Genomic DNA, 13,881 nt, shown 5'->3' with positions numbered 1-13,881 from the left:
CAAGGACTGGCGTAAGGATCCTGGTTCAAGCCCCTGGCTCACTACCTGCAGGGAGTCGCTTCATGGGTGGTGAAGCAGGTCTGCAGGTGTCTATCTTTCTCTCCCCCTCTCTACCTTCCCCTCCTCTCTCCATTTCTCTCTGTCCTATCTAACAATGATGACATGAATTACAACAACAATAATAACAATAACAATAACTACAACAACAATAAAAAAAACCAAGGGCTACAAAAGGGAAACTAAATAACAATAAATTAATTAATTAAAAAATTATTGATCAGTACAAATACAACAGCTCAAATTATTGATGATACTACATAAAATTAAAACTAAGCAAATATTGCCATGGGGAAGAAACTGTCCTACTAGAAGACAAAAGGAAAATGTGATTTATAAAAATTACTTGGCTCAGTGAATACACTGAGAATGGTAATGGAAAATAAGTTAAGCAAAGTTTACAAGATACAGATTTTATTTTTCAGAAAATTAACATCTAATCAAAATTGCTACACACACACACACACACACTCATACACACACACACACACACACACACACACACACACACACAGCAATTAACAGAAAGTCACCAGATAATTATAGTGTGATTGTTTGAAAATAAAATTATTGGAAAACAAATAATGAGTTTAAAATAGCAGCATCCAAAACAAGTACAAGTCAGTACTCGATTCTCTAACTTCCTGTAGGAAATTAACACATTGTTATTGAGGGGATTTCTTTCTTTATTTTTTTGTATATTATGATTTCTGCCTCATCTCATCTTTTTTATCTTCATCTTCTGATTACTAATAACTTTGTTTTTTAAAATTTTTTTATTATCTGTATTTTATTTACTGGATAGAGACAGCCAGAAATTGAGAGGGAAGGGGGTGAGGGAGAGGGAGAGACAGAGAGACACCTGCAACACTGCTTCACCACTTGCAAAGTATTCCCCCTGCAGGTGGGGACTGGGGGCTAGAACCTGGTTCTTTGTGCACTGTAACATGTGCACTCAACCAGGTGCGCCACCACCCGGCCCCTATTACTAATAACTTTCTTCTAAATCTTTTTTCTACTGTTTCATGGAGTTGCTATAGAAAACACCTAACTGACAGAGCAGCTTTTCTGTAATAGATCAAAAGCAAAGTATTCAATAGTGTTTCTCTGAGGTTGATTTTTTATTGAGGAAATGCTGTTCTTCAAGACTGTTGTTGTCTTAGGGTTATAATTTCCCAACTGTACGTATGTAGTAGTCCACCTCACCTACTACCAGTGTGCCCTTCCAACTCTCAATCTTTCTCTCTCTCTCTCTCTCACCCTTCCTTTCTTAAAAAAAAAATGATTGGGGGGGTAATGGTTAGCAGTATAGTCTTTGACACATAGGCATACCTTCTTATCTCTCCTTGATAGGTGTCTGAGAGACACTCATTCCCCCAAACTAAGGCCCCCTCACCCATCATAAACCAGGACCCCAATATCCCTTCATACTATCCCTTTCTCTCCTTCCCAGAGTCCTTTGCTTTGGTGCAATGCACCACACTCAGTCAAAATTTCACATTACATTTTCCTGTACTGTCTGTTTTTCTTAAGTTATACCTATAAGATCATTCAATATTGGTCTATTTCTAACTTACCTCACTGAAAATACCTTCAGGTTCTGTGCCCTTTCTACCTAGTGCAGAGCATTGCACCTCTCTCCCATACAGTCTCCTTCCCCTGACCTATTAGAGATCCCAGGCCTGTAGACATAGACAAGGGTACCATCCACATGCTTAGTACAGACCTAAGTACTAGGGTTAACTAGAACATAATAACTGCCCTCAAGAAAGAGCTGAGTTCAAACTTGACAAAATGCAGGGTACAACATTTTAGAGACATGTGAATAGGTTCAGTGGGTTTCAGAAACATTATTTCAAAAGAATCTAATAGATTACAACAGAATAAAAAAAAACTGTGGATCACATTAGTAAGTACTATTTCCTAAGCTTTGTTTTGGTTACCTATATATGGATCTCTATAGTAGTTCATAATGTAAAATTTATTTCATGCTATGGGTCACAGTCAAACACAAGGGAGGGGTGTAAGGAGGACTTGTTTTGGAAAATGTCTACCAGATCTTTTCACAAAATAATTCATACTATAAAGATGATCATAAACTAGTGACTCCAAATGTTTCAATCTAAAATTAACTGGCAAGACTGAGTATGTCTTACAGGACAAGTAGTCAAGAACCAGCAGTGCTCTGCTTTTGAAAAATGTTATCTTTATTTACATCTCCCTTATTAAAATGTTCACCAGTCAATCACAATGTTGTACAGACCCAGTGAAATATTTTTGCCATTAATTAAAGCAGCATTAAGTGAAATAAATGATACCTATTTAACATGTTTGGCACTCCCAAGAGGAGGATTGGGAATATACTTTTTTTTTTTTTTTATCCCTGATGACTTTCAATACAAAACAATATATTCTGAATTGATTTGTAAGGGTTATAAGTTTTCATCAAAGTTGATAAACCACTTTTATATTAATCAAGGAGTGCACAGTAACAAAATATTTACATTATGAAATGCTAAGTAACTTAAACAGTTCCAACAAAAGGTTGAATAGCCAGTCATATGACTCAGTAAGAGGATGATTCATTCCAGCCAGACCTATCTAAGCTCCACAGAGCTTATTATGTTTACTTACCTTTTTAACTATTTAAAGTAAACTCCTACCAAGTCCAAAAAACCTGAAATCAGAGAACATCATATTCAAAGTTGTGCATGTATACCATGAATGTTAAATGATTATTGTTTTGTGTGTGTGTGTGTGTGTGTGTGTGTGTGTGTGTGTGTGTTTTATTGTGTATTTTATTTTTCCTCCAGGGTTATCCTTGGGCTCGGTGCCTGCACTACAAATCTACTGCTCCTAGCAGCCATCTCTTTTTTTTTTTTCTATTGTTACTGCTGCTGTAGTTGTTGGATAGGACAGAAAGAAACTGAGAGAGGAGGGGGAAAACAGAGAGGATAGAGAAAGATAGACACCTGCAGACATGCTTCACTGCTTGAGAAGCGAACCACCTGCAGGTGGGGAGCTGGGACTCGAACCAGGACCTTTGAGCCCATCCATGCACTTCACACGATTTGTGCTTATCCCAGTGCGCTACTGCCAAGCTCCCTGTTGAATATATATATATTTGATTTTTTTATTTATAAAGAGGAAACACTGACAAAGCCATAGGATAAGAGGGGTACAATTTCCATGACCAGAACTCTATATCCCATCTCCTCCCCTGATAGCTTTGCTATTCTTCATCCCTCTGGGAGTATGGACCCAAGGTCATTATGGGGTGCAGAAGGTGGAAGGTCTGGCTTCTGTAATTGCTTCCTGGCTGAACGTGGGCATTGACCGGTCGATCCACACTCCCAGCCTATCTCTCTCTTTCCATAGTGGGGTGGGGTTCTTGTGAAGCGGGGCTCCAGGACACATTAGTGGGGTTGTCTGCCCAGGGAGGTCCTGTTGGCATCATGTTAGCATCTAGAACCTGTTGGCTGAAAAAAGAATTAACATATAAAGCCAAACAAATTGTTGATGAAGATTTGGGGTCTCCGTTTTGAAGATAGCTAGTAGGCCTATTTTAGTTTATTCCAAAGGGTCCATGACTATACTAGATTTTTCCTGAGCCTGACCTCTGATATGCAGGTGGACCCAAGTTATTGTCTGGGGAGATGGTGTCATAGTTGTGAAAAGGGCTAGAAAGCTGGATCAGGGAAGAGAGAAGCTTCCAAATATGGGAAAGGTGTATAAATATTGTTGACTATAAACCCCATTGATTGGATCTGGGGCCCATATTCAGCTTAGGAGCTTATGTAACCTCTGCATCCCTGTAGGTCTGAGCTCACATTCTGTGGGCATGAGTAGGAACCAAGGTTCCAAGCTACCCCAATTTCAGGACCCATCTTCCTCTGGTGGTAGACAGAGTATATTATCCAGCATCCCTTCTGAGGATGGAACATTCTCTACCATTGTTGATCCACATTGAGGGCAAGGTCCTATGGGGGCCCCCAGAGGGGCCCATTGTGTTGTTCCTGATAAAGATGACCAGTGACAATGAAGAGAGGGATCTATTCAAGGTCTAGGCCCATCATGTCTGTGTAGGAATCTCAGGATTCCCCAACTAGGGCCCCAGCTATTTATTTAGTGACTAAAGAATCATCATTAAAGTATGCCAGTCTCTTGCTCTTTGTCGAGTATATTTTTTAAAAAATATTTTCCCTTTGTTGCCCTTGTTGTTCATCATCACTGTTGTTATTATTGTTTTTGTTATTGCTGTCATCATTGTTGAATAGGACAGAGAGGAATGGAGAGAGGAGGGGAAGACAGAGAGGGGGAGAGAAAGATAGACATCTGCGGACCTGCTTCACTGTCTGTGAAGTGAACCCCCCTACAGGTGGGGAGCTGTGCTTTCTGCCACCTGCTCTTAACTTGCTGTGTCACTGCCCCGCTCCCCTGCTGAATATATTTTAAAAACTGAGATGGAAAACTGACATGTAACACTTTCTTAGTTCCAGGTACACAATGACAGTAGTTTGATATTTGCATATACAGTCACCCTCCCTTATCAGGAAATACATGATGCCTGAAACCATAAATAGTACCCAACTCAATAAGCATGCATATAATAAAGTTTAATTTATAAATTAGGTATAGTGGGAGTCAGGCAGTAGCACAGCAGGTTAAGCGCACATGGCATAAAGCACAGAGACTGGCTTAGGGATCCCAGTTAGAGCCCCCCTTCCTCCCCACCTGCAGGGAAGTAGCCTCACAAGTGGTGAAGCAGGTCTGCAGGTGTCTGTCTTTCTCTCCAACTGTCTTCCCCTCCTCTCTCCATTTCTCTCTGTGCTATCCAACAACAATGACATCAATAACTACAACAATAAAACAACAAGGGCAACAAAAGGGAATAAATAAATAAATACTAAAAAAGTAATTAGGTGGAGTGAAAAACTGATAATAACAATAATAAAATAGAACAATTATAAAATATTCAATTTTGGGGGTCCGGCGGTGGTGCAGCAGGTTAAGCGCACGTGGCACAAAGCACTGGGACTGCATAAGGATCCCGGTTCAAGCCCCTGGCTCCCCACCTGCAGGGGAGTCACCTCACAGGCAGTGAAGCAAGTCTGCAGGTGTTCGTCTTTCTCTTCCCCTCTCTGTCTTCCCCTCCTCTCTCCATTTCTCTCTGTCCTATCCAACAACGAACGACATCAACAATAACAATAATAACCACATTAAGGCTACAGCAACAAGGACAACAAAAGGGGAAAAAATGGCCTCCAGGAGCAGTGGATTCATGGTGCAAACACTGAGCCCCTGCAGTAATAACCCTGAAGGCAAAAAAAAAAATTCAATTCTACTCCTGATCCTCTTTTTCATTCAGATGGAAAAAGAGGGAGAGGGGGCCAGTGGTGGAGCACCTGGTTACAAGCATATATTATAGTGCACAAGGACCCAGGTTCAAGCCCCTGCAGGGGGCAATCTTCACAGGTGGTAAAGTAAGGCTGCAAGTGTCTCTCTTTCCCTATTTCCTTTTCCCCTCTCTATTTTTCTCTGTCTCTATCCAATAATAAATAAATAAAAATTTTAAGAAAATTAAAAAAAGAAAAGAAAAAGAGGGAGAGATAACAGCAGACTTTCCCCCAGTGCCATGGCACCTTCCATGTGAGGTTCAAACCTGGGCACAACATGCACGTTATTCAGTGAGCTTGCTTCACTATATTATGATGGCAAGAATACCTCTCCCCAAAGCTCTCTAAGATCCAGTCTTTACCATGAGTAGAGAAATCCCACTTACATGAGGCCTTGACTCTGCAAAATAAATAAAATAGTCATTCATGACTGCTCCACGGTAAAATACTGGTTCTCTGTGGTAGTAGAAGGAACACTGGATAAGCAATATGAAACTCAGATTGATGTTGTGGTTCAACCACTAACCCAATGTTTGAAAATAATTGTTGAACTTTATGTTGTTCATTTGTAAAATTCTTAGACCAGAGGGAATTGTTACAGTCCATCCCAGTTCTACCCATTAAATCAGTATCATTCATGCATGGAGTATAAAGTTGCAGATAAATTCTCCTTTGTTGGAACAATTGTCTAGGGCTGTCACACTTAGTTTTTTTTTTTTCTGTTCCATTAGTTAATTAATTAATTGGTTAAGTATTACATCCTTTTCAGACTATTTTTCATCATCAATGGGGCACTCCAGATTCACACACACACACACACACACACACACACACACACACACACGGGGGGGGGGGAGAGGGAGAGGGAGAGAGAGAGAGAAAGAGAGAGAGAGAGAGATTACAGCACTGAATCTTCCTTTGTTAATTCACACACACACACACACACACACACACACACACACACACACGGGGGGGGGGGAGAGGGAGAGAGAGAGAGAGATTACAGCACTGAATCTTCCTTTGTTACATGCATGGCAAAGCAAACACACGATCCAGGTGATTCACATTGTCATGCCTTCAGACCAACTTCTATCCTTTGGTGACTTAACTGGTTCCTTGGTTTTGATCTTCAGTACTCTCTAAAAAACTTGGTTTCTACAGAGTCTTCTGCCTCTTAAGCCTGGACTTGTTAGGAAAGCAGTTCCATGTCTCTGTATCTGGCCTCCAGGATCTAACTAAAGGGATGCCCAAAAGAGACACGATACCCTTCAGGTAATGTTCCATGGGTTGATTTGACATATTCCTATTACTAATATATTACTTGTGACCAAAGTGGTTTATCATTTCAGTTTTTGTATATTAGATAAATCCATAAGCCCCCAAACACTTAAAGTCAGGTGTATTTTGCAATTCAGAAAATTTCAAAAACATTCTAGTACATATACCATATGAAATGTAATATCACCATAATAAAAAAGATGAGTATTTCTGAAGTGAAAGATCTATATTCTCAAATAGAATAAATTGACGACAAGAAATAGCATCACATAAGTTCAGTTTATTTTTTATTCCTACCAAATTAGATCATCTGTGATTAGTTTTGTTACCAAAATAACAATATGTGTTTTCTGGGCTTTTTAGATTTAAAGATTGCACATAAAGGTTTACAATATGGATTTTAGTATAACTATACCTACCAATGACACAGCAACAGTGTGTTTCAATTCTTTAGGCATCTAAAAAAGTGCCTTATCCAATAATCATTAAAAAAGAAAGAAAGAAAGAAAGAAAGAAGGAAAGAAAGGAAGAAAGGAAGAAAGGAAGAAAGAAAGAAGGAAGTTGGGGGCGGGGCAGTAACACAGCAAGTTAAGCTCACATGGCAAGGACTTGTGTAATTAATGATCTGAGTTCGAACTCCCTGTTCCTCACCTGCAGTGGGGTGGGGGTGGAGGGTTTGCTTCACAAACGGTGAAGCAGGTCTGCAGGTGTTTATCCTTCTCTCCTCCTCTGTCTTCCCATCCAACAATGATAGTAATAACGATAAACAACAAGGGCAACAAAAGGAAAAAAAAATGGCCTCCAGGAGCAGTGGATTTGTAATGCAGGCACCAAGCCGCAGCAATAACCCTAGAGGCAAAAACAAGTAAACAAACCAAAAAACCCTGTTTGTTAGAGCGTGAACTTGCATGCCTGAGACTCTAAAGGCCACAGGTTCAATTCTGGCACAAGAGCTGAGTAGGCCCCTTCTCACTTTCTCTTTCATAATAAAATTTAAAAATCTTTGGGGGTATTTTTTCATATTTATTTGAGGAATTTTCCATTGGATGCACCCTATCTGTTAAAACTATACACACTATACTTTGTTACGTATTTTTAAAGACTGTTTCTCCCGAGTAATTGAGGGGGCTGGGCAGTAGTGCACTGGGCTGAACACATATATTACCATGCATAAGGACCAGGGTTGAAGACCCCTGCTCCCCACCTGCAAGGGGCACCCTTCATGAGCAGTTCTACAGGTGTCTTTCTCTCTCTCTCTCCCTCTCCCCACTTAATTTCTCTCTATCCTATCAGATAAAGTGGGGGAGGGTAGGGTAGAGGACATGGTCATAGAGAGTTGTGGATTTTCATTGCCAGGGAGATGACCCTGGTAGCAATAAAACAAACAAATAAATACAATAAATAAAAGAATATTTTTCCCCTAGCAATTTCATAAAGAAAAGGAAATATCATAACTGTCAAAACTGGAAGAACAACCTGCCAGAGACTATTAGTGGTAAAAATGGAAAGAAGCCTATAAGTGATATCAGATGACATCTTCTATGGGGTTAGTTTAGCAGTGATATCATCTGACATTTTCTATAGGGTTATTTGAGGTGAGTGTGACATTTTCTTAATAAGAAGATTAGGAAGTTGCCCCCAAAGAGTCTTATATAATGTATAAGGCCAAGAAACATATGGATAAAGTGTTGCTGGAGAAGTGTAAATATGGCTCTTGAAGTAGTAAATGAAGGTTAAACATTAACAGCTGGTCCAGGGGCAATGACGAGGGAAAAAAGTCAGCAGTAAGTCATTTTTATCTGTTTTCTATTTCATGTTACCTGACCACAACACACTACATTTCAAAGTTTGAGGAGAGGAACTTTAAAATTGCTTTTATCTAAATTAATCAAAAATGACATTTTAGAATTGTAACGTTAAATTATGAGCTGCATAGGAATTTTTTTCTTTTAAATAAATTAATGCTGGGGGGCAGAGAAGATAGAGTAATAGTTCTAAAAAGACTCTCATGCCAGAGGCTCTGAGGTCCATGGTTCAATCCCCTACACCACCATAAACCAGAGCTGAGCAGTGCTCTGTCAAAAAATAATGAAAAAGTAAAATTCTGAGCCTATAAAATAGCTCCTTTGTATTGTGAACTACTTTGTATTGTGAACTACTTGTGCATGACCCATTACAAAGAAACTTCAGTGTTGTGGTCTCTCTCTCTCATTCATTTTTTTTTAAGTATTTATTTATTTATTTATTCCCTTTTGTTGCCCTTGTTGTTTTATTGTTGTAGTTATTATTGATATTGTTGTTGTTGGATAGGACAGAGAGGAATGGAGAGAGAAGGGGAAGACAGAGAGGGAGAGAGAAAGATAGACACCTGCAGACCTACTTCACCACTTGTGAAGCGACTCCCCTGCAGGTGGGGAGCCAGGGGCTCAAACCGGGATCCTTATGCAGGTCCTTGTGCTTTGCGCCACCTGCGCTTAACCCGCCGTGCTACCGCCCGACTCTCTCTCTCTCTCTCTCTCTCTCTCTCTCTCTCTCTCTCTCATTCTATGTCTCTCTGACTCTGATGAGAAGTCTGAACAGAGTAGTGAAATCCAGAGATTACAAACAACAAAACAAACAAAATATCAAAACTATTTTTAGCTGTAAATATATCACATTACTGCTTTTTTTTTTTTTTTTTACTGTTGTTGTAGCTATTATTGTTGTAATTGATGTCGTCATTGTTGGAGAGGACAGAGAGAAATGGAGAGCGGAAGGGAAGACAGAGAGGGGGAGAGAAAGACAGACACCTGCAGACCTGCTTTCACCGCCTGTGAAGCGACTCCCTTGCAGTTGGGGAGCCTGGGGCTTGAACCAGGATCCTTACGCTGGTCCTTGCACTTCTTGCCATGTGCGCTTAACCCGTTGCGCTACCGCCCGACCCCCACATTACTGTTTTCTAAGGACTCACCATTTTATATATTTATATTATTTAACATATATTAAGTTTGGGTTTTTGAACTCTGGCAGATCCTTGCACATTTTAATAATGTATGAGCTTAACTTGGTGTGCCACTGTCCAGCCTCTGGTCCTTGCACATTGTAATGTGTGCTCTCAACCAGGTGTGCCACAGAACACTCCCTAGATATCTATATTGTATTATAGTTTAGTCATCCATGCCTCTAGTTGACTATACTGAATTAAAAGAACTCTTCTACAAATCTAGACTTTGATTAGAAAATTTAAAAACACATCTTTAAGGAGTACAACTAAAAAATAATAATATATATTTAAAAAATAGATCTTGGAGAGTCGGGTAGTAGCACAGTGGGTTAAGCGCACGTGGCACAAAGCTCTTGTAGTGGCCCAAGAATCCCGGTTCGAGCCTCCGGCTCCCCACCTGCAGGGGAGTCACTTCACAAGCGGTAAAGCAGGTCTGCAGGTGTCTTTCTCTCCCACTCTCTGTCTTCCCCTCCTCTCTCCATTTCTCTCTGTCCTATCTAACAATGACGACATCAATAACAACAACAACAATAACTACAACAATGAAAAACAACAAGGCCCACTGTTGTTGTAGCCTTGTTGTGGTTATTATTGTTGTTGATGTCGCCCGTTGTTGGATAGGACAGAGAGAAATGGAGAGAGGAGGGGAAGACAGAGAGGGGGAGAGAAAGACACTTGCAGACCTGCTTCATCGCGTGTGAAGCGACTCCCGTGCAGGTGGGTAACCGGGATCCATATGCCAGTTCTTGCCACGTGCACTTAACCCGCTGCGCTACCGCCCGACCCCCAATAAATATATATTTTTTTAAAATTAAAAAAAATAGATTTGGGGTTGGAGAGACAGCATAATGGTTATGCACGTGACTTTCAAGCCAGTGGCTCTGAGCTTCTAGGTCCAATCTCCAGCACAACTATAAGCCAGAGTAAAGTAGTGGTCTGGTAAAAAAAATAAATAAAATAATATAAAATAAAATAAAACATTTCTACCTTTGTCTGGAGTTTGAGTCCTAGTTCTGCCACAAACTAACCATGTGAACCTGAGGTTACCACTAGGTTTTCCCAATTATAAAACAACAAAAATAGTATCTACTTCAGAAAGTTTATGTGAGAATTAAATATAAGTATTTTGAAAGTACATTTAGCTACCAGAAAGAAAAAAAAAAGCTGTACAAAAGATAATGTGATCATTATATATTTATCTTCCTGTGAAGCTAGTTCTACTGTCTACCTATCTTTGCCAAATTAAAAGAACTATTCTACTTAAGTAGGGTTTAGTACACCTCTATTTTGTGTTCAGACAATCACAGTATCAGAAGTCTACACACCAGGTTGAAGCACTGTATTTGAGCAATCCTGTAAAGGACTGCCAGATCAGAGAGTTAGCATCTGTTTAAAAATAAATTCTCTGTCCCCAAGGCTATGTAGATTTAAAGCTTCAAATCATGGAGTCTTAAATTGGTTACTAGGTAAAGCAACATCACTACCCAAATCACATTATAGCCTTTTTTAAAAAATTTTTTAAATGAGAAGGTTTGGAAATTGGCTCTTCCGTAAACATTAAACAGTGGATAAAAATGTCCTATAGAGTCCATTTGTTTTAGTCATTTGCATTTATAAACTCTGCTGAAATGTTTCCAAAATGGCCCAAGTTATTTCTGAAAACCATTGTTCACAAATGCAGCTTCTATTAGAAGTTTATTCTCTCTGAGGCTGTGACCAAAGATTGATAGCCCCATCCACATCTATGATGGGTTTAGAAGTCTCCCTTTATTTGATTTGGGTTTACAAAAGACTACTCACTGACATGATCTGGTCCAATGCCTAAGTGTGATGATGAATTAACTTCATTTTCTGTAACTGCTCCAGTTCCAGTGGATTCACAGGTCATCATACATTCACCAGATTCTTACATCTTGGGCAGGAAAAGTAGCTTACTTGGAGGAAGTTTTGGTGCTTTCCTCTTTTTCACTCTGCCAATCTACCTCTCTGTCTATATTTAAAAGGGGGGATATGACAGTTTGATAAAGGCCACCACAAATAAAATATCATTATCACATTGGAATTTCGATCACTTCCCAGGGTTACTTTTCCTTGCTACTGATGTGTAACTTTCAGATGGTAATAAGCACAAATAGTCTTGTAGAAACGTTTCTGTTGGTTAAAAACATTGAGCCAGGGATTCGGACAGGAGCGCAGCAGGTTAAGCGCACCAGGCGCAAAGTGCAAGGACTAGCGTAAGGATCCCGGTTCAAGTCCCCGGCTCCCCACCAGCAGGGGAGTCGCTTCACAAGCAGTGAAGCAGGTCTGAAGGTGTCTTTCTCTCCCCGTCTCCATCTTCCCCTTCTCTCTCTATTTCTCTCTGTCCTATCCAACAACAACGACATCAATAACAACAACAATAACTACAACAACAATAAAAAGCAACAAGGGCAACAAAAGGGAAAATAAATAAATAAATGTAAAAAAAAAAGGTTGAGCCAAACACTATGAATAAGTTTGTATTATAAAAACGGTGAAAGATACTCAAAATCCTTAACAAATGGCAGTGCTTGGCGAACCCTTTATAGTCAAGAATTCAAAGTACTGCCTGTTCCATTTAAAGCGATCAACAGAGCTAAAAATTCTATTTTTCAACTTCCTGGATAGCCATTCTGCCCTCCTGGCTAACCCAAGACACATTTATTTTAAGGAGGAGGCGGGGAGGGGGTGGAGAGAGGTTTGAATTAAGTCACTTATTCTGCTGAAGGATAAGAAAACACCACTCCTTTTCTTTCTTCTCTCTCCCGCCCCCACCTTCTTCTTCCTTTCTTCCTTTTTTTTTTTTTAATTCGTCCGCATAGCGCCTCCTGCCGGTGCCGAAAATACCTGCTTCTTGTGGGTCCCCAGGACGCACAGAGCGACCTGGGTGACACCACTGTGCGCCAGATTGCGGGGACACCGGGCATGTCTACTTCCCAGCAGCTCTTGGAAGGCAGGAAGGGGCCATCATCCTGGGCTGTGGCCATCCAGTGCCCGGGCCCACTGGTCAACTGAGAAGCAACGAGATCAGACACGCCTCCGGAGCTCCAGTGCTTCCTTGGGGACAAGGATGCTGGCTGCTCACGGGGGACTCGCTCATCACCACTGCCATCCCAGCTCTCCGAGGGTCAGGGCTGTTCGCGCTTCTAACCCAGTGCGGGGCAGGGCTGCGCCCCTGGGCTCCCCCGCTGCCTGGAGGGCCCAGCCTGACCGCGACGGCCTGGCGCCCCCGCACCCTGGCTGCTAAGAGCAGCTCAAGCTCCTGCTCCAGTCTGATCTCATGTTGGGGAGCTGGGAAGAGGGCTTGGTGGACAAAGTGTGGCTGCTTCTCGCCTTCCCTGGAGACCTTTCTTGCTTCAACCCAGGGTGTCCTTCAACAAGTCAGAAAATGCGAGTGACTTTAAGAGGTGTCCCTGAACTTCAGGGCGCACCCCAGCTCCCCAGCCGCCCTCCAGGTCGTAGCGTTTTGTTGTGGAGAGGCCAGGCCTGTGCGGCCAGGGGTGCAGGAGCTTCTGCCCCGGATCGGGTAGTCTGCCAGGGGTGCCAGAGACGTGGACACCAGCGTTCTCAGGAGCGTGCTGGATCTCAGTGCGGTGGGGCCAGCAGGCTGTGGGCATCCCTCCTGCCAAGAAGGACCACAGCTCTGGTTAGCGGGAAGCCCTCGGACCAGGGCTCGCGGCGGGGCTGGCTGCGCTGGGCGGGTGCGCGCCAGGGCTGAAGCTGCAATGGCAGCTGTGCCAGAGAGCTGGGAGACTGCCAGCCTGAGGGTTTTCGCGATGCAGCAGTAGTGAGGTTTTCCTACTGGAAAACCTCTTGAGCAGGAACTAAGTCTCCTTCTCTTTTTCCCTCTCCCTCTCCTTCTCCCTCTTTCTTCTCCTCCTTTTCCTCTTCTTCTTTCTTCTTCTCCTTCTCTTCCTCCTCCTCCTCTTCCTTCTTCTTCTTCTTTTCTTCTTCTTCCTCTTCCTCCTCTTCTTCTCTTCCTCTTCTCTTCCTCTTTCTTCTTCTTGTTCTTCTTTTCCTCCTCTTCTTCCTCTTCTGCCTTCTCCTTCTCCTTCTTCTTCCTCTTCTCTCCCTCTCTTTCTTCTTCTTGTTCTTCTCTTCCTCTTTTTCTTCTTCTCTCCCTCTTTCTTTCTCCTCCCCCTCCTTCTT

The 13,881-nt window shown here is 41.7% G+C and overlaps 1 long non-coding RNA gene across 1 annotated transcript in view; it reads right to left on the bottom strand.

Annotated features, from left to right (window-relative positions):
• The window catches only part of LOC132539876 (uncharacterized), a 70,479-nt gene that overhangs the window by 35,889 nt on the left and 20,709 nt on the right, over positions 1 to 13,881 (bottom strand). The window contains exon 2 of the long non-coding RNA XR_009551148.1: positions 2,692 to 2,734. This is a non-coding gene — a long non-coding RNA (uncharacterized LOC132539876). The remainder of the gene's footprint in view (positions 1 to 2,691; positions 2,735 to 13,881) is intronic.

Source organism: Erinaceus europaeus, chromosome 8 (genome assembly GCF_950295315.1).
Source record: "Erinaceus europaeus chromosome 8, mEriEur2.1, whole genome shotgun sequence".
NCBI lineage: Eukaryota > Metazoa > Chordata > Mammalia > Eulipotyphla > Erinaceidae > Erinaceus > Erinaceus europaeus.
The sequence above is the reverse complement of the archived record's forward strand: the minus strand, read 5'-3'. Positions and strand labels throughout refer to the sequence as shown.